The sequence below is a fragment of the Odocoileus virginianus genome, chromosome 1 (genome assembly GCF_023699985.2).
Source record: "Odocoileus virginianus isolate 20LAN1187 ecotype Illinois chromosome 1, Ovbor_1.2, whole genome shotgun sequence".
Classification (NCBI taxonomy): Eukaryota; Metazoa; Chordata; class Mammalia; order Artiodactyla; family Cervidae; genus Odocoileus; species Odocoileus virginianus.
In genome coordinates, this window is record NC_069674.1 from 80747229 (window position 1) to 80767707 (window position 20479).

The window sequence follows — 20479 nt, forward strand, 5'->3', positions numbered from 1 at the left end:
CAATTCATATTCTCACCAACAGTGCAAGAGCATTCTCTTCCTCCACATCCTCTCCAGAATTTATTATTTGTAGATTTTTTGATGATGGCCATTCTGACTGGTGTAAAGTAATATCTCATTGTAGTTTTGATTTACCTTTCTCTAATAATGAGCAATGTTGAGCATCTTTTCATGAGTTTATTGGCCATCTGTATGTCTTTTTTGGAGAAATGTCTGTTTAGGTCTTGTCCACATTTTGCCTGGGTTGTTTGTTTTTCTGGTATTAGGTTGCATGAGCTGCTCGTACAGTTTGGAAATTAATCCTTTGTCATCTATCCCATTGCTATTATTTTATACCATTCTGAGGGTTGTCTTTTTACCTTGTTTATGGTTTTCTTTGCTGTACAAAAGCTTTTAAGTTTAATTAGGCCCAATTTATTTTTATTTTTATTTCCATTACTCTAGGAGGTGGGTCATAGAGGATCTTGATGTGATTTATGTCATAGAGTGTTCTGCCTATAAAGAGTTGTATAGCATCCAGCCTTTCATTTAGGTCTTTAATTCATTTTGAGTTTATCTTTGTGTATGGTGTTAGGGAGTGTTCTAATTTCATTCTTTTACATGTAGCTATCCAGTTTTCCCAGCACCACTTATTGAAGAAACTATCTTTGCCCTATTGTATATTCTTACCTCCTCTGTCAAAAATAAGGTGCCCATAGGTACATGGGTTTATCTCTGGGCTATCTTGTTCCATTGTTCTATATTTCTCTTTTTATATCAGTACCATACTGTCTTGATGACTGTAGTTTTGTAGTATAGCCTGAAGTCAGGAAGGTTGATACCTCCAGCTCCATTCTTCTTTCTCAAGATTGCTTTGGCTATTCTTGGTCTTTTGTGCGTCCATACAAATTCTGAAATATTTTATTCTAGTTTTGTGAGAAATGCCATTAGCAATTTGATAGGTATTACCTTGAATTTATAGATTGCATTTGGTAGTATAGTCATTTTCACAGTATTGATTCTCCCAACCTAGGGACATGAAATATCTATGTTGCCTTTGATTTTTTTCAGCAGTGTCTTATTATACAGCTATTTTGTCTTCTTACATAGATTTATTCCTAGGTATTTTATTCCTTTTGTTGCAATGGTAAATGGGGTTGATTCCTTAATTTCTCTTTCTGATTTTTCATTGTTAGTGTACAGGCATGCAAGTGATTTCTGTGAATTGATTTTGTATCCTGCAACTTTACTAAATTCACTGATCAGACATAATTTTCTGATAGTATCTCTAGCATTTTATATGTATAGTATACTTTGTCTGCAAACAGTGAGAGTATTACTTCTTTTCCAATCTGAAATCCTTTTATTTCTTTTTCTTTACTATGTGGTTTTGAGAAAGATCATGCATCCCAGATACCCAGGGTAAATACAGCTTATGCTTTGATCCTGCTTATTCTTGCCTCCTGAATAAGTGATGTGACAGCTGGAGCTGGAGCAGCAATACTGCAACATGAAGGAAAAGAGAAATGCTGGCTCTCACAATACTAAGCCACTTAACCAATACAAAAACTGCCTATTTCTACAGTCTTGATAATGAGAAAATAAACTAGGACAGCACTATTTGCTGAATCCATTGTTTGCTGGGCTATGTGTTAATTGCTGCCAAAAAGCATTTCTAACTGATATGCGTCCCCTTCTCACACATATGTATTTCAAAGTTAAGCCTTGAAGTGCTAAATTTATATAACAATAAGCTCTTGCCGTGGGTCATTATATTCAAAGGACATGAGGTCAGGAACTTTATCTTGATTAGCATATAGTGGCCACTTTCATAAGGTCACTCTTCTTCCTAAAGGACCTTCCTTATCTATTCTATCATATGTTTTTAATGACTTGTTGACACTTCTGTTCACCATTATCAGAACTAAAATCTTCAAGGGCAAGGTCCCTACTTCTTTCTATCTTTGGTATCCAAGACACTTTGCAGAGTGTTTGGCACGTGATAGTCTCCAATGTCATGTACAGATGTGAGAGTTGGATCATAAAGAAGGCTGAGCACTGAAAAATTTATGTTTTCAAATTGTGGTGCTGGAGAAGACTCTTGAGATTCCCTTGAATTGCAAGATCATCCCAGTCAATCCTAAAGGAAATCAACCCTGAATATTCATTGAAAGGATCAATGCTGAAACTGAAGCTTTAATAATGTGGCCACCTGACGGAAAGAGCTGACTCATTGGAAAAGACCCTGATGCTAGGAAAGATTGAGAGCAGGAGGAGAAGGGAGAGACAGAGGATGAGATTGTTGGATGGTATCATCGACCTGATGGTAATGAATTTGAGCAAACTCCAGAAGACACTGAAGGACAGGGAAGCATGATAAGCTGCAGTCTATGGGGTCAAAAGAGTCGGACATAACTGAGCAACTGAACAGCAAGTCTCCAATGAACATTATTTGATTACATACATACATATGCATGCGTAAGTTGCTCAGTTGTGTCTGACTTTTTGCTACCCGATGGACTGTAGCCTGCCAGACTCCTCTGTCCATGGCATTTTTCAGGCAAGATACTGGAGTGGGTTGCCATTTCCTACTCCAATAACATACATATACCTGTAACTAATTGGATCCTGCTCTGAATCAAATGGCTGACTTAGGGATGACCCACTCAGTATGTCATCTCTTCCAGGTATTGAAAAATGGGTAGGTATGAATTTTCAGGAAAGAAATAATCAACAAAAGACCAAAACCAATAATATCACTGTATGTTTTATCTAACAATGTACAACGCAAACCTTTGCCAAAATCTCTGGGATAAAATTTACAGGTAAAAAGGTAAATCCATTCACGCACTTTTCCTTCTTCTGAACCCCTTTAGCATTTATGCTCTGCATCATTTACTGAGACCAGAGGCATGAGTCCAAAGTAAAAACAGCGATTCTAACCACACATAATCTATATAAATTAACTCCTCTGAGCAGTGGCTATGCCAAGAGCTATAAAGCTCATAATTTTCATCACCATATTATCCTTGCTCACCTCCAAAAAATTAATTTTAAAAAGACCTAAAAGAATCTGCCTGCAATACAGGAGACCTGGGTTCAATTCCTGGGTTGGGAAGATCCCCTGGAAAAGGGAAAGGCTACCCACCCCAGTATTCTGGCCTGGAGAATTCCGTGGACTGTAAAGTCCATGGGATTGCAAACAGTAGGACATGACTGAGTGACTTTCACTTCACTTCAAATCTAAGAACAATTTGCTTGACATGAATACAGAATGGAGACAAAACCTCTAGAAAGATCTTCCAATCATTTTAATCCTTTTATAGATCAGATGCCTATTAAGCTTTACAACATGTCAATAAGTTTTAAGAATTTCAGACAGAAAAGTGATTGCATGAACATCACTCCCCTCTTAAAGAGAGTGAAGCAAATTAACAATAAACCAGATTAACAATTCTAAACTCCTCTTACATAGAAATTTGGGAATACATGCTATATCCAGGACTCGGTTTACTCAACCTTTGAAGTCAATATGATCTTTTAATCTTTAAAGGTTAATGCATTCATTCAACAAACGCCTACTAAGGAAGATTTCTCTGAGCCCCTACCCTCCACACACTCATCATTTCCTTAAGTACTATCAGTGAAACTTCCAATTTAATAAAGAAGACAAATAAATAAGCACTTCAATTTCTTTTGATGAGTATTTTCAAAGAATCTAATATTTTTATTAATAGTTATGTCTAATTATTTATTTTTATTAATAATTATTCTAAAAATTAAAGTATTCCAAAGAAGCTACTTGTGGGTGACGGATATTTTAATATTTGAACAATTAAGTTTAGAACATCACTTCAGCTATTAACTATACCATATGAAGGATAAAAGCAAAACATACAGTAAATATCCAAGAATTATTTATTTTCTTTTTCCCTTGTGAAAGTCAGGGATGAAAATGCAAAAGAATCCAAAGCACTGCTCAGATCATTTATATACCTACAAAGTGAGTTTCATAAAGTACCACAAAAACAAATTTATTCTTTTCTCACTGCTGCCCTTGCATTTCTTGCCTATAGAGCTTATTCTTCTCTATCCCTTTGGATGTAATTGAAAGCCAGTGCCTTGACTTCTAGATTGTTCATAGATAAAAATTGCTTCCTTCACTTTAGAACCAAAAGACAAAGAACAATAACAACAATCCAGTAAACTCACATAGAATTAGGTTCTATATAATGATCAAAATTCTGATGTCCATCTGGGTTAAAGTTTCTCCCCTCCCCCAGCCTTGAAGAGCAGCAGGAGGAGCCGGGGAAGCCTGCTGTGGGAGCTGGCAGGCTGCCTCTTCCCTGCTCAGCCAGTTCTACACCCTCAACCTCCCTCCACCTCAATCAGGAGATGAGTCCAACAGGTCAGAGACAGAAGACATGGCAGGATAAGAAAAGTCCTGTGTGAACTGCTCTCATTTAGCATTGCTTTTTCCTGGGTTTAGTAGGCACTCAAAGCTGTCTTTTCTAATCTCCTTTTACTCAGTTCTGTGAAGACCCTTGGATCCAGAGGATTTCTGATTGCAAAGTATGACCTGCTTCTGGTGAGGCTTTCGTGACTGGAGAGTTACTACCCTACTTCAAGCCCCTGGCTGTCTATACGTTACCTTTCAGATTTCACCTAGCCCACTGTATGTGAATTAGGAAATGGTGTCTCGTCCAGACTGATGAATTACAAAAAAAGCAACCCCCCGACCAGGTTGATGCAGCCACACACATAAGCACCAGGTCAGCAGTTCTTTCTCACCCTTCAACGAGGCACCTTTGAGCACAACCACAGGGCCACACTTCCCTGGTGGGTCAGAATGTAAAGAACCCGCCTGCAAGGCAGAAGACCTGGGTTCATCCCAGGGAGGAGGGCAAGGCAACCCACTCCAGTATTTTTGCTTGGAGAGGCCCCATGGACAGAGGAGCCTGGCGGGCCACAGCCCATGGGGTCACAAAGAGTCGGACACGACTGAGCGGCGAGGCACAGCACACAGCCCCATGCCCTTCACGGACTGTCTGAGGGGCATTCAAAGTTTCCCCGCCAAGCCCTTCTGGTTGGAATCCAAGCAAACACACCTCCTGTTCTGTGCTCACCACCACCCGCACACACATACACATACACAGAGAAAAGCAAGCCCTTCTACCTGTCATAGATGGCAGAGCAGTTCCCTCCCAAGTTCAGCTGTATTTCAGCCCTCTGGGAAACACATCTCCACCCAGTCTCTTGCATTTTATATTTTTCTGCTATGAAGTTAAAAGCAAATCTATTACATCACCCTAATTCCAGAGGAACGTAGCAACAGTTTCCCTGAAGCAGCAGCACCCCTCACTAGAGTTGAAGTGAGGAAACACACACAACTGCCCCCCATCCTCCACCTGCATGTTGAGAGCACCCCCAAAACCCTCTCAATTCCAGTTTCCTATCTCTCTCAGTTTCTTGGACTTTAACTCTTTCATAATCCACATGGCTTAAAGATATTCCATTCAAACTCAGCACAGGGCATCTGAAAACTGCTTTGGCACCTGGGGTAGTTGGCACCCCCTTGCCTTGGAGTGCCAATCAAAATTAAGACTAGAATATTTTAAATTTTATATTGTGTGACAGTAATTAAAATCAGAATGTCTGAAAGATCCAAGGAGAAACATTTTGAAAGAAGTTGAAAAAAAAGATATTTCTGAGCAAATTAGATATAAACTTTAATATTTTAAATATGTGCATTATGCATTTACAGAGATGTGTGTATTAGTCCTCCAGAACTGGTCACTCCTATTCTGGAAAAAGAGTTACAGAGGGGAATTTAACAGTTACATGGCAGATGAGTGAGGGAAGACTGATATAGGAGATACTGGCCAGATGATTGGAGGGTTCACATAATTTAGTGCCCAAACCCCACACTTTCCAGAAACAAAGTAAGCAATGTGAACTCACTAACCTTCCGGGTTTAAGCCAGTACTGTTCCAGACAAACTGGACACCGAACATTTGAATCAAAATAACTGCACACCGTTGACTGGAAGTAGAAGCCAGCAAAGAAAATGATCTCTGAATTGACCCAATCAATGGACATTGACATCAAAAAGAACGTTAGTGAGAGTCAACTCTGGATCAAAATGAAGACATGGAAGGCATTTTTATTTGTAATTAACAATGACAACACATCAACTCTCAATGTTCTTTCTGAATGAAGGATGGGCCACATTCAAAAGGCATTTTACCAGAAGTTGGAACACTGGCTGTAAAACAACTTAAGAAGGAATATCACAATTAATCATTCAAATAAACATAGATGAATTAGTAAAAAATTAATTAATAAAAACATAAACTAGAAAGAGTGGTCTAGATGTCCAAACACATATGTGAATTGAACAAATTTTATAAAGGACATAAACATACTATACTAAGGTGCTTAAAACAGGGGACTAGAATTGTTTAGACTTGGAACCCAGCTAGAATACTTAGGGGAGGAAGGGGAAAATGGAGAGATTTCATTTCCCAATTGGTATGCCACTTAGCTAGAAATTGTACTTCATTTCCATCCCTTAACGCTTTTAAAAGGAACTTGGAAAGATACACATACATATGCACATACACACTCACACCAAATAAATATTAAAAATTAAAGCTGTGTTCCCAGTCAATGATAAATTTAAGTTAAATTAAAAAGGAAGAATTAAAGTATAAGACTAACTGCCTTCAAGTAAACATTATGCTTGGCTCAACAATTAAGTTACCATTAAGTTAAATAAAACTATAAACTGGAGACCAATAGTGGTAACTAGTAATTAGTTGCACATAGCTAACATGGTACTTGTTAATCCTCAAAATAATTCTGAGGGATGAGAAATTATTATCCACATTTTACAGATGATGAAACCCAGATACTGTGAGTTTAAAAGACTTGCCCAAGGTTACAAAACTAGGAATTGATGGCAATTACAGATTTGAATTCATGGAGCATGCTTCCACCAGGCTGAAAAGCCCTTACATTCATCAATCCTTTGTGTTTGTGTGGGAGAGGAAAAAGGGAAAGTGTCCCATAACAGCAGATCTGGTAACAGATTGATAATTTCCTTCAGTATTTCAGTCTCTACACATCACCAATCTGAGTGTGTTAAACAGGCTACATACAGGCTATGGCAATGCAGTTCAGCATATACACCAGGGCTTTCTTTATGCAAACACAGCTACTTTTTCAATGAATTTAAAAAATCACATCTCTTTGTTCAATTTCAGCTGACTCTGATAAACTCTTAGAAAAGCAAAAAGATATCTTCTGGAACAGTCTGAAGAAGAAAAAAAAAAAATGCCAACGTGGCTCTGTGGGTATCTGAAGACCTGCAGTATATACAACTTTATCTTTTCCACTGTTGTGTCATTGTTCCTTGATGTACAGTCATCTATCGGAAAGACATTGTGAAAATTCTCTCTTATGAAAGTCAAATGTGTTTGTGGTGAGATAATAGCAATGCAGTACAAAGGAAGAGTGATTCTTCTTCTATTTGGGCACTCCTATTGCAGTCCAGAAAGAACGGTATTGGAATGATAACTTCGAACATTTTTACAGCTTCACTATTAAATAACATTTTAATTTTTAATATATTCAAGTTTCTAGTTTTAGTGACATTCACAGTGGAATACACAAGTAACAAGTATTTTTTAAATATCCTTGGCTCTGTAAAAGAATCAGTGGTAAAATTGTTTCTGTAGTCTAAATGTTCTGGCTGGCTTACAAAAGCAGGCAGTTGTTTAACAAGTCAACATTAAATATTAAAGAATAAATGTAGCATTAAAGCATTAAGTTTAATTGTCTCTGGATACAGGTAACTCAGGCCTTGGTTAACACGAAGTTAGTATAATAGGGTGGGGAAATAATTGACAGTGAATTTTCATTTTGAAATTATACATAGAAAGAGGCCTGGAATTTTCACGTTTAGGATTTTTTTATTTGCAGCTCGGAGCCTATTACAGCTATTTCCGTGTGCCTTTTTCTCTTTTGTGCCTACGTCACCGATTTTAGGTTATTTATTTAATTTTAAGAAGAGGTTCTGTAAAAAACGTTGTGTCTGCTAACCACAAGTAGGACTAGAAAAGAACTAATGTGGGGGAGGGAGGGTCGCTGCCAGTAGGCGGTGTAGAAACATCGGATGATAAGAAGGGAGATTATACAGCACTCCCCTCTAATCTTATTCCACCCAAGAAATTTGGGAGAATGCGAAAAAGCAGCAGCCCAGCATTTTTGGAAGGGGCGTGGTTTCCCTCCAGGGGCTGTCCAATCGAATTCCTTCAGAGGGAGCTATCCCGAGAAGATTGATGAGGGTTGCTAGGAAACAGGAGCGTCCCCCTCCTGTCTGACCCAGAGATTGTTCTGCACAAGCCCTCTCCAGGGGCTCTCAATGTGCAGTTGAGCGGCGTGTGGGGCAGAGCTGCACATCGGCCTCCCAAGCTCGCTCGCTCGCTGTCTCCTCCAGCATGCGGTCCTCCGGTTACACTGGGACCTCGGGAGAGTTCTTCCAGGGCTGACAGTCCCGGTTCTCCCGCAGGCCACGAGCTCGAGCAGAGCTTCAAAGTTAGAGCCGCCGACCTCCCTGCTGCCCCCATTCCCCTCCACCCGACCCCTCCGAAATTCACCAACCTTTGCAGGCACTGCTTCAGGATTTTAAACAGAGAGGTAAAGCCACCAGCGAAATCGCCCTGGCTTTCTGTATAATAATCCTCCCTTCTGGGTACCCTGGCTCCCTGAAGATTCTGCAGATACACCCCTTTTAAGGGAGGGAGAAAGGGGAACGAAGAGGGAAAGGGGAAACGAGAGGGTAAGAAAGGAGCAAAAGAAAAGGAGAAGGAGAGGATGCCAGAACCGTCGGTGCCTCTGCCAAGAGAGTCCCAATTAGATGCGAAGGTTTCAGCCCGGCCAAGGTGAAGGAAAGTTGCTGCCTAGCTGGGAAGTGGGTTTGCCCCTAAGGACAGGCACTCGGCAGAGAACTGCTCCCCTCCCCTCCTTGGCAGACCACCGCACCCCCTCCCCTTTTCCCAACCTCCTCCCTCGCTTCTCCTCCCACCTTCCCTTCTCCCACTCCCCACTGACTGGGAAGCCTGGATGCTCTGCCACCGGGCCGAGGTCCAGCACGCAGCCTGGAGGGGGCGGGGGCAGGGGGCACTGTGACAGGAAGCGGCGCGCACAAGTTGGCCATTTCGGGGGCAAAATAAGTTCTCCCTTGGATTGGGAAAGGACAAAGCCAGCAAGCTACCTCTTTTGTGTCGGATGAGGAAGACCAACCATGAGCCAGAGCCCGGGTACAGGCTCGGCCGCCGCAGCTGCCACCGCGGTCCGCTCCAGTCCCTGCCAGGAGTTGGTGAGAGGTAAGGGGCCCCGAGGAGGACGTGTCCCTCTGGAGGGCGCCCAGCGGAGGCGCGGAGGCTCGGGCGCCGCGTGGGGCAGGCACAGCCCGGAAAGTTGAGGCAGAGCCCGGACCGGTCTCTACCTTTCTGCCGGGGCGGGGGAGGGTGGGGGGCAGCGGCAAGGTGGGTGTGCGTGAATGAGAGTTTGTGTGTGTACGCGCGCATCTATGACTCCGGGAGGGAGGCAGATTTCCGGGTGCATATCGGATGCCCAGGGCTGGAGAGGTGGAGGGACTGACGAGCGCTCACGGACCCCCAGAGAGACCAGTCTCACCAGCCAACGACCGCCAGCTCTGCTCTCGGCTCCGGGATACGTTTCTATGGGGGGGAGGGGGGGGGTTCCCCCAGTTTTGTGCACAGGAAAACGTGCCGTGACTGGCTGCCACACAGGCGGTTTCATGTGGGTGTGGAGGTTGCCAGGCGAGGTGGGCAGCGGTCAGCGGAGCTGGTCCGCGTCGCAGCTGGGAGACGCTGTGCTGCCAGAGGTTCGCTCTCCTGCAAGCACGCCTGGCAAGGATGCTTAACTCATGCCCTCCGCTCCTTTTGGCTTGAGCGCAAAATCAAAGAGCCAGACTGAGAGCATATCTCTTCGTCAGTCCTGTTCCATTTTCTTATCTGACAGTGAGATAACTCAGAGAGGGCGGGATCCAGAAATAGACTAGGTAATATACCCAATAAGCTCGTTTCTTAAGGATTTCATTTAGATTTCCTTCTAGTTCCTTCCCTGGATTAGCATGCACAGAGGATTCCCAAAGGTGTATCACTGTCAGGTAGATATCTTAAGGGGACATGCCCCTGCCTTTTAAGTATTTTAAAGCTTTGTAAATTTTAATAACAAACAATAGAACTGTGTACTTCTAATGATCCGCACTCAAGAGCTCATCTAATTTGCTAATAAAATTATTTATACTGCTATTTGAACAGTGCTGTTTGACATATACAGAAAGATAATTCCATATCAGTATATTCAAAGTTGAGGTTTCTGTGAGTTAAGGATCTCAGCAGTAGTTTACTTTTAAGTTTCTCTGCTTAATTTATCTGTGCTGCATGATCTTAGAACTAGAACTATTTATTAGAGCTATGTTGTGTTTCTTTGGAAGAAAAAAGCATTGATTAGTACAGAAATATTGTTCATTTACTCAAATTTAGGTCTGCTTTGGTTTATCTGATTACATATTTTAAGGCTGTTACTTAGACTCTAATTGTTCTTGGAAACATATGTAATATTGGCATGACCAAAAAACAGACCCTAAACTCTGGTGGATTACACATTTCCTACCAAAGATGTTTAGGATACTTTTTTAGTTAATGATTCTATAGTACTATGCACATTTTTCCTCAAAGCAACCCAACAGAATTTGAATAGATTTGTGAAGTATTATAACATCAGACTTCAATAAAGTGACCTATTCCCTTCCATCATGGCAATGTCTGGTATCTACAAAGATTTCTCACACCTGCAGGCTTTATGTGTCCACCCTTTCAAGTTCTGATCACCAAGCAAGAGGACATGGGTATTTTGAATAGACATTCCCTAAGACTTGACTGCTGTTCAGAGTGACTCAGATGCTCAGGATGGAAACAGGAGAAGTCTTGAAATTTATATTTTCACAAATAAGACAATGAAAATTTCAGAGTATCTACATTTCATTGGGCTAAAAAGAATGATAAATGGTAAGAATATCTTTTAAAACCGATAACCCCACCCCTCCCAAAAAAACCAAAAAAACTATGTATAAAGCCTCCTGTTCCATGAGCTAGATTCATACCAATGAAATGTGAAACTCAGCTTGTAGAAAACTATGCCAATGCAAGCAATAAATTATATTTGGAGACAGGGAGAGAAAGTCACCTATTCAATTAATGGCATTTTTTAAACTTCAGAAATATCTATACTCAATACATTGAGAAAAGAGATGGAAGGCTACATAAACAGAAAACATACATAATGAAAATACATCCTATTGTCTTTTTTAAAAGTTGCAGTGTATACCTGAAAAGAGGCTAAGTCAAATGACTTTTCCCCACAATTACCAAACATCTAAATGAGCCCAATTCTGATTTTACTCACTGCAATTAAAATTGGTAAGTTGAGCGAATGCACAGATGGAATAAAAAGCAGTAATCTTTATTTTTATTAAATTTAAATTAATACTTTTATTGAGTGAAAGAACTAGGATAATTGTCAGAAGGCCACCTGTCTTACTTCTCTACTTCATGACAAGTGATCAACTAAGAACCACATAAGAGCAAGGGCAGTCGTAGTTTGAAAGAGTCACAACAATCACATTTTTTTAAAACTCCCCTGGGTACCTTTTTCTCTTTCTTGTTTTATGTCAAATTCTTTTTATCAAATTAAACCATTTTCTCTTTCTCATCCATTCTAACAGATACCGGTTACAAAATGGTACATGATTTTCTTTCTCCAGGGTTGTAGTTACCTCCTGCCAACATATAGCCCATTATCTAGGGGATAAAATGTTTCAATTTGTTGTTCTACACTCCACGAGTTCCCAAGATACTATTAAACAAAAGAATGTTAATACCTAACCTCCATTGAAAGCCAGGACAATGTGCATTTATGCACGCTGGAATATGGCCAGAGTTTCAAAGTAAGGTTTTCTTTTTCCCCCCAGGGTTTACTCCTCTCAAAAGTAGTAACGTTTACTCATAGTTGTCTCACTTCGCTATTTTACACTGAGCTTAGTGCGCATTTTCATCTTTTCTGAGATTCTGCTAAATGCATCCAATTCTGCATTACATGAATTTGTTGAAATTGCTCCCAAGAAGTAGCATAAAATTGTAGAAGATTATCCACCAAGACTGAACACATAAAATGAGTACAATCATACTCATAATGGAAAAGGCAGAAACTATTAGGTCATCCCCCTCCTTCTTCATCTAATATAGCCTTGGTCTCTACAGCACATCATGTATTAGAGTACTTCAGTCCAGTCTGATTTTAAATGGCTCAAGTAATGACCTCTATCACCTTTGAAAGATTCTTTCACAGTCTAATAGTTCTCCCTATCAAAAAATTTTGTTGTGATACTCAGTCTAATTTTCCCTTGGTCCCATTTGATCTTGTAATTTATTCCCTATTATAATCCCTCTGGATCAGTTCATTCTCTTACCTGATTTACACTCTTTATCCAACCTTCATACAGGATTTGTAAAATACAAAAGCTTTATAAAGTTACAGGAGAGAACACTAAGGTCACAGTTTTATATCTGGACATCTTTTCTAAATATTTAAGACACATCTTTCAGGTCATTCATGTGTATGTGTGTGACTGTTTATTCTCAATAATTTATTTTAGCAATGCAAGTGTGGAGAAATTTTTCATCTTTGACATTCATGACCTATGTGAATATGAAGATGATCCCTTCTAAGTAATGTGCTATGTGAATGCACATTTATGAGATATTTTCATTGCAAATTTGGTGTCAACAGAACCCTGTCAACGCCCACACTACAAGGGAGTTCTGCGACATGCTGGTCTGATGCTCCACTGAGTCCCAGAAGCTGTTGTCATGTAAATTCCACTATTGAAATGAAAATGATTTCCATAATTAATAGAATGTGCTAGGAATATAATAGTGTATATACTTATTAATAAATGCATACATTAACATGATCCAGCAATTCTGTTAGAACACAGTAGCCCTTTCATACTAAATCTGAAAAGCCAGCAAAATTCAGCTTGAATTCATTACTTTCCTGTATCATGAAGAGTAAGCTCAAATCATGCATACATCAATATGGAGTCTATTTGGATTTATAGGGAGGTACCATATGTGAAGGTTACTTTAAAAATAGAAAAGCCTGCAATAACCACGAGAGAAACAGGTTTTCACTTTGTTCACTTAAAAATCTGGTTCCAAGATATCCTTGTGTAGGATTCTTTAAGAGTCTTGAGCAAATATCTTGGTAGACTTGCCATCCCACTCAAATGTTTCTTCAAGTCCCAAGCATCGAAAAGCCAGTTCTGCCAGACAGTGGAGGAATAAATGATAGAACTCAGAAATAAATTTCTAGGTTATATTTGGTGAAATACAGGACAAAGAGTAAGGTAAATCAGCAACTAAAAACACAATTTAGTGCTGTCTTCTTTACTGTGTGGTGAGCATTAAGATTGGAGGGGGAAACATTCATATGGATTGTTAAGGAAACAGAACAGAGAAGTGGCATTCCAAAACTGAATATAGCTTTAGAGGAGTAAAATTAGACTGCAAGGAATAAATAACTTTTAAGCCAGTATTCTCCCTTCTAAAGCCCCAAAGTGTTTTTATAGTGCCATTCATCACATAGTGGTGAGTACCCTCAAAATGATTTTCCTTAGAAACAAAGGGGAAATCAATTCTCTTGGTACAGGCAAAGTAGGCCATTAATATACTTGTGACTTCTCCTTGGGACAGAGCCATTCTAAGAAGTCTGAGTCTACACAGAATGTAATAGGTCCTCACCAAATGAGTAATCTTTCTATTGAGCTGGAAACTGTACACTAAACTTTTAGGAACACAACACAGGAAAATATCTTGAAAACATTAAGATAGAATCTATACAAGCAGAGACTAAAATATCATGTCTGGAAATAAAATCATATATAAAGAGAAGTGCCTCCACAGAAAGCTCACATTTTTATTCCTTATTAGAATTTACTTCACTATCATTGCCTTTGCACAATATTGCCTTTGCCACAGCGTCTCCACATACACAAACACACAACACTTGAGTAAATTCAATTGGAAGAGTATAGGTATGCACCAGAGAGAAAATTTCAAAACCTTGACACTAGACACATAGCTTGAAAATATACTACAACTTATATATATATCTAGTATGGGAGTAGTACTAACAATTTTGACCAGATTACCCTAAAAAGAGGTTAAAGAAAAGGTGGCTAATAGGGAAGCAATCAGTGAGTAAATATTATTAAGTACCTGTATATGCCAAACAAGATTCAGGACATACAAATGAGGACATAAAAAATTTTTAATACACACACTAAATCTCATAAACATGTAAAGTTGAAGGTATTCCAAAAATCAAATTTGAAACTCTTGAGTAGAGAAGAGGTTACCAGAATTATCAACTGAACAAAAAAAAATCTGTTCCATCATTTAAAAGATGTATTTAGACTTAAAATTCCATATATAGATATTCCAGCTCTATGTGGAGAAACTGTGTCAGATGCTCTGAGGTGAAAAAACAATCATAATGTCATAATAACAGATAATTACTGACCCATGGCCATCTTCTGAAAACTCTGCTAAACCACTGCATTTCCTAATTCAATACTCACAAGAACCCTATGAGGTAGGTACTGTAATCCCCATTTAGTAGAGGAAGAAAGGGAGGCCCAGAGGTCAATTTTCCGCAGTTCAGATAGTTAACAAGGTAAGCACTAGAATTCAAAACCTACCTCCTGGTCCCAAGCCCCATTCTGTTTGCTACTATGCTACCCTGCCTCCCAAGTTTATGTTTTTACAGGGGGGTTCATTTCATGCATCAGATATTTTCTGAGCTCCAAGTAGAGAGACATACTTTGGTTAAAAAAGAGAGAGAGACCAAAGGTGAAAGAAATGAAGCCAGAACAGAATTTGACAAGCTCCGTCTCTCTTCACCCTGAGAGACACACAATCTCTTGTGAGGGGCAAAGAAATGCAAATGGAAGAAATAAACTAAAAAATTATTTACACCTAATTAAAAGAACTAAGGGGAAAAATGGGAATCAGAACATTCTGTGAAGATGATAGGTTTATTAACAAACTGAGAAATAAACATCAGATATGAAAATGTGGCAGAACTATGTTTTCCTGGAGCCTGATTCCAGCGAACATTGCTATCTGTAAAACTTAATCCAGGCATTAAGAATATAGCCTCACAGCCAGCAAGGGGATGAAAGGCAGTTTTGCTTGTTAAGGCTAAAATGATTGTATTTCTCTTTACAACCAAACTACTTCCTACCAGATAAACAACCTGGTAAAAATGGTTTGTAGACTAGTAGAAGTTTGAAATTTCTTCACCCAGCTGAAGCAGTCATTCATCTTTATCTAAGAAACTCAGAGCATTTCACACCTTTGGGCATTTATTCCTAATATAAACAACAACTTGAAAAAGGATGGACTTGAAGTTTCCAGATTTTAAACACACGAAGAACAAGAGAGGCAAAGTGACCTGCTGGTGATTCCAAAGGCTCAGTAGGGCAGCTCTGGGAAGACCCACAGACCTCACGGGTCTCTGACCTGGGTACTTCCCACAGGCAGGAAACCTGCGGTCTTGTCGCATGAATTAATAGTTCATGTCAGACAACCAAAGAGCTGAAATAGAAGTCTTTACTTGAAAGTCTTTGATTTGTGATTTGTGCTACTTTATGGACATAAAACACAACTGGGTATCACAGATCTGTCTCTCCATCTGGTGGAGGCTGTTTCTTTTGATTGTTAATAATACATAGCAGATAGGTTATTAGCAATATTTTGTATTTTGCTTAACAGTTTCAATGTACCATGTGTTGGTGAATATAACATAATGGAAACTGCTTTCACAAAATATGTTGAAATACATGCCAATTTGGGAGATGACACTCTAGGGTCAGAAACAGTTGGAATTTGTATCTGTCTCAAGGAGAAAATGAGATCTGGAGAATATAATTAGCAGTTTCTATTTTGAAGCGTCTTATTTTTCCTGAAAAAAGCAAAGACCTTCTACAAGCTGATGCATTAATCTCAGTGATTTCTGTCAAGTCCAGATATACTGGTGGCCAGACCATACCTCACTTCAGAATTAAGGAGTCAAGACATAGGCCTTAGATCCTAACACTTCTCCTCCACAGACTTTGCTCAAGAGCTACCCTTGGGAAAGATGTTTAAAGGAATGTTAAATCCCCAACTCCCTCCAAAAGGATCTCTACCTTAGTTCCTAACGGTCTCTGAATTTTACCCAGGAAATAATATTTCATGCAAGAAATAGGAAAGACCATATATGTTTAGGTCCATGTAGTTCACCAACCTTCCAACACATTGGATTTAAAGGTTCATCTTTTTCAGAAAAGCTAACTTCTTCAAGTTTGGTGGGGAGTGGCAGAAAGAACAATTATAATTTTTACCTATTATATAATTTTGTTTAAGTAGAGCCCTTTGATGGCTATGATTTCCTGAACAAATGTGATGCAGAAATGTGAGAGAAAAACCAACTTTCCTATAGTTATTGAACAAATGACTCCCCACTAGGAAAGCCATTGAGATGTTATAGAGTGTTCCCCTGCCCCGCTTTTTTCCCTTCTAAAATTCTAAATGTGTGTCTGTTGCTATGATGTTGCTAGGGAATCTGGTAATTGGAAGTATAGTCATGGGAGGGAAAAGGTTGAGATATATGAAGTAGGAGAAAAGGAACCCTGAGGGGCAGACTCTGAGCAGTTCCCCTCACCCTTCCCTTCCTACGCTCACACTCAGAGCCAAACAATAATCACTCACTTTGTTGTTCGGTTGCTAAGTCATGTCTGATTATTTGTGACCCCAGGGACTGCAGCATGCCAAGTTTCCCTGTCCTCCACTACCTCCCGGAGTTTGCTCAAGCTCATGTCCATTGAGTCAGTGATGCCATCCAACCATTTCATCCTCTGTCACCCTCTTCTCCTGCCCTCAATCTTTCACAGGATCAGGGTCTTTTCCAGTGAGTTGGCTCTTCACATCAGGTGGCCAAAGGATTGGGGCTTCTGCATTAGTCCTTGCAATGAACATTCAGGGTTGATTTCCTTTAGGATTGATTGGTTTGATCTCCTTGCAGTCCAAGGGACTCTCAAGAGTCTTCTCCAGCACCACAATTTGGAAGCATCAATTCTTCAGTGCTCAGCCTTCTTTATGGTCTGATTCTCACATCCGTACATGACTACTGGAAAAACCATAGCTTTGACTAGATAGATGGACCTCTCTGCTTCTTAATACACTGTCTAGGTTTGTCACAGCTTTTCTTCCAAGGAGCAAGCCACTTACCTTGCTATAAATAGTATTTATCATTTTACTGCCTACACCAGAATCACTCTGAAGTCTACTTAAAGTCAAGAATGCTGAGACAGATCCATTCCAGACCAAGTTCCGTTAGGCTGGGATTCGGAAATGCACGTATTAAATATGCGTCCAAGTTACTCTTAGGCACACTCAAGTTTGAGACACACCACTGTTTAGTCAGCCCCGGCTACTATGCATTTGAATGCATAGACTGGATGGCTTAAACAACAGATGTGGACTTCTCTCAGTTCTGGAGGCTGGGAAGTCCAAGACCAAGGCCCCAGCAGATTGGATTCCTGGTAAGAATCCCCTTCCTGAAGAGCCACCTTCTCCCTATGTCCCCCCATGGTCAAGAAAGAGAGTGAGTTTTGGTCTCTTCCTCCTCTTACAAAAATACTAATCCCAGCGCTCAAGCCCCTATTCTCATGACCTCACCTAAACCTAACCTCCAGAAGGTCCCATCTCCAAATATCACCACATCGGGGTTACAGCTTCAATATATGAATTTGGTGGGGTGACAAGACAGACATTCAGTCAGTCCATAAACATTAGACTTAAGAAATGAGGCTCAGTGAATACCCAGTGAATCACTGTACAAAACTATTCCCCACAGCAAGTCCACTTTAATTATATTAACAAATGTCCTGAGCCACTTGCTAATTCTGTGAGCCTGAGAATTAGTTAATTAATTGTGTGTGCATGCTCAGTTGCCCGGTCATGTTCAACTTTTTGCAACCCTGCGGACTGCAGCCTGCCAGGCTTCTCTGGCCATGGGATTTTCCAGGCAAGAATACTGGAGTGGGTTGCCATTTCCTTCTCCAGTGGATCTTCCCAACCCAGGGATCAAACCCAAGTCTCCTGTGGCTCCTGCACTGACAAGTGAATTCTTTTCCACACAGCCACCTGGGAAGCCCAATTAATTAATTAAGTTCAGCTAATAAAGCACCATCTCTGTGAGTTCTGTGAATAGATTCATTTTCTGGAAACCTCATACTGTTTTCACTGCAAAGAAATTTTTTCTTCCTATCACCTATAGTAAATTCCACTATGATATGCAAGCACATACAATACCTATCTTTTGGATGTTCTTATTAGGAAAACTTCTCATATTTGATCTTTCATTTCATATTTTAGAATGGCAATACTGAGATGTTAGAAAGGGAAGTTACTGGTATTTGAAGAAGGTCATTGAGGTAAATACTATTTCTATTTCTGAGAATAGAAATGCTTCTAGTTTGGTAACCGCACATGTAAAATTCCAGTTGTCTTTAAAACTAGATCCTTGTGAGCTAGGGGATGTGAGGAAGCACTGTTTTGTCGCAATCCTCCCTTTTGCCCTCCGGATCCGCAATAAAACAAAACAAAAACTTCATTTGGCAACTTCTTATACATTCTCCCCTCAGCTTCTAGTTCAGTTCAAGTGAATGGTTGCTTAGCTGAAGCTGGCAATCCTCACAAATAGGGCCAAAGATAGTTTCCTGAGCAGCGTTCAGAGCCACATGGGAAAAATGCAGGAGACGGGAAGGAGAGGCAGGCAGCAGCGGGTGGGGGATGCTTAGACTGGACCACCAGCTTCACTTCCTAGGGGGTCCTGGCCAACTCTTTGTTCACATGATTTCCACACTTTATAGACTTCCTGAGAAGAAAAGTAATAAATAGACCATTTCCCCCTACAAAATGTCAAATTTCTGAAAGCTGCACCCTCTGGGATGGTTGCAGTGCTTTAACCTGATAATGGCACTTCCACGAGACTCTCCCCATTACAAATCGTGCTAGAGCTAAACACCCACTGCTACCCCAGATTTCCAGATTCTAGAAGGGATACCATGATTTCCCCAGACAAATGGTTTCAAGTCTTGGACATTTCCCTTCTGTTTGGTACTGTTATTTCTTCCTCTCTAGCTCATCTGTAAACTCTGTTCTTTTCTCTCCTACTATGGCCAAATGCCTAGCCCAGGTTATCAGTACTTACCTCTCAAACTTCTCTCACGGGTTATCTCATCCAGTCTCTCCCTTTCCCTGTACTATTTACTTGCCAGATATCTAATGAGTGCCTACTATGTGCCCACTCTCTAACCTAGAGATGTTACAACAGTGAACAGCAACAACCAAAAAAATTTTTTTAAGAATTTTTGTTCTCATTCACCTTCTACTAAATAGTGAGAGTCAGACAATAAAGGAGGGAACTGATGTGTGTGGAGAAAATACAATGATGTGATGTAAGAAAAGGGGGGGAGTGGGGGGAGTTTGAAAAGGTAACATTACTACCAGATGAATAACTGACTTTGCCATTCCATTCCTTGGTTTAAAAGGCATTAAAGATAAACCATTACTTAAAAAGGAAGTTTGAGTTTCCTAGCTTGGCCATCAAGATCTTTAACAAGCAGCCTCCTGACATGCCTTTCCAATCTTTATTCCTCAATACAAGCCTCTCCTTTACCGGGACTTTCTTTCCACACAAAAAGGAACTTTGAGTATCTTTTTAAGCCCCAACTTCATTTAGAATGAACTTTCTTCTTCCTTTCTACAAACCTAAATTTCAAGGCCAATTTCAAATCTCACCTCATTGAAGTTCATACTAACGATACTTTCCTATCAAGGCAAATTTTCTCCAAAATATTCATGTGATCCTCGTCATCTAGGGGCTTTGAATAGTGAAATATTTCTGTCCTAAGCAAACAGGACAAACTGTACTGTAGGGAGAGCAGTAGTTCAAAGAATAAAATCAGAAGGCAAATTTATTTTTATTTCACATTGCCCCTCTTAAATGCATCCAGTAAGCTACATTACACTCTGATGTAATAAAACAATACACTTTAATTGCAAAGCAGTCTCCATTTGCAAACTGAGTATGCCTGGACCAATATAATAATTAAAACTTTGAACTTTGAGTTGAATCTCCTCTCTGTTCCCAGCAGGAGCCTATTTCAGGTCAGAAGCTGAGGAAGAAAGCACCACCGCTTCTGAGATTCTCTTCCGCCCTTTCTTGTCCCTCCCACCAGCACAAGTTCTGAGTCTTCCAGGGACAGAGTTGGGCATAGTCAGGAGACATGGGGAGT

General features: G+C 40.1%; 1 protein-coding gene and 1 long non-coding RNA gene across 3 annotated transcripts in view; one reads left to right on the forward strand and one right to left on the reverse strand.

The window, feature by feature from the left end:
- Positions 1–5219, reverse strand: part of LOC139037075 (uncharacterized) — a 167957-nt gene extending 162738 nt beyond the window's left edge. Inside the window, exon 1 of the long non-coding RNA XR_011489868.1 lies at positions 5156–5219. This is a non-coding gene — a long non-coding RNA (uncharacterized lncRNA). The remainder of the gene's footprint in view (positions 1–5155) is intronic.
- A 3174-nt stretch (positions 5220–8393) lies between these two features.
- GRM3 (glutamate metabotropic receptor 3) overlaps positions 8394–20479 on the forward strand; it is a 227732-nt gene continuing 215646 nt past the window's right edge. The window contains exon 1 of one of the 2 annotated variants that reach the window (XM_020903082.2): positions 8394–9368. The gene's annotated coding sequence lies outside the window, so the exon portion shown is untranslated. The remainder of the gene's footprint in view (positions 9369–20479) is intronic. The other variant, XM_070470043.1, reaches the window with a different exon arrangement.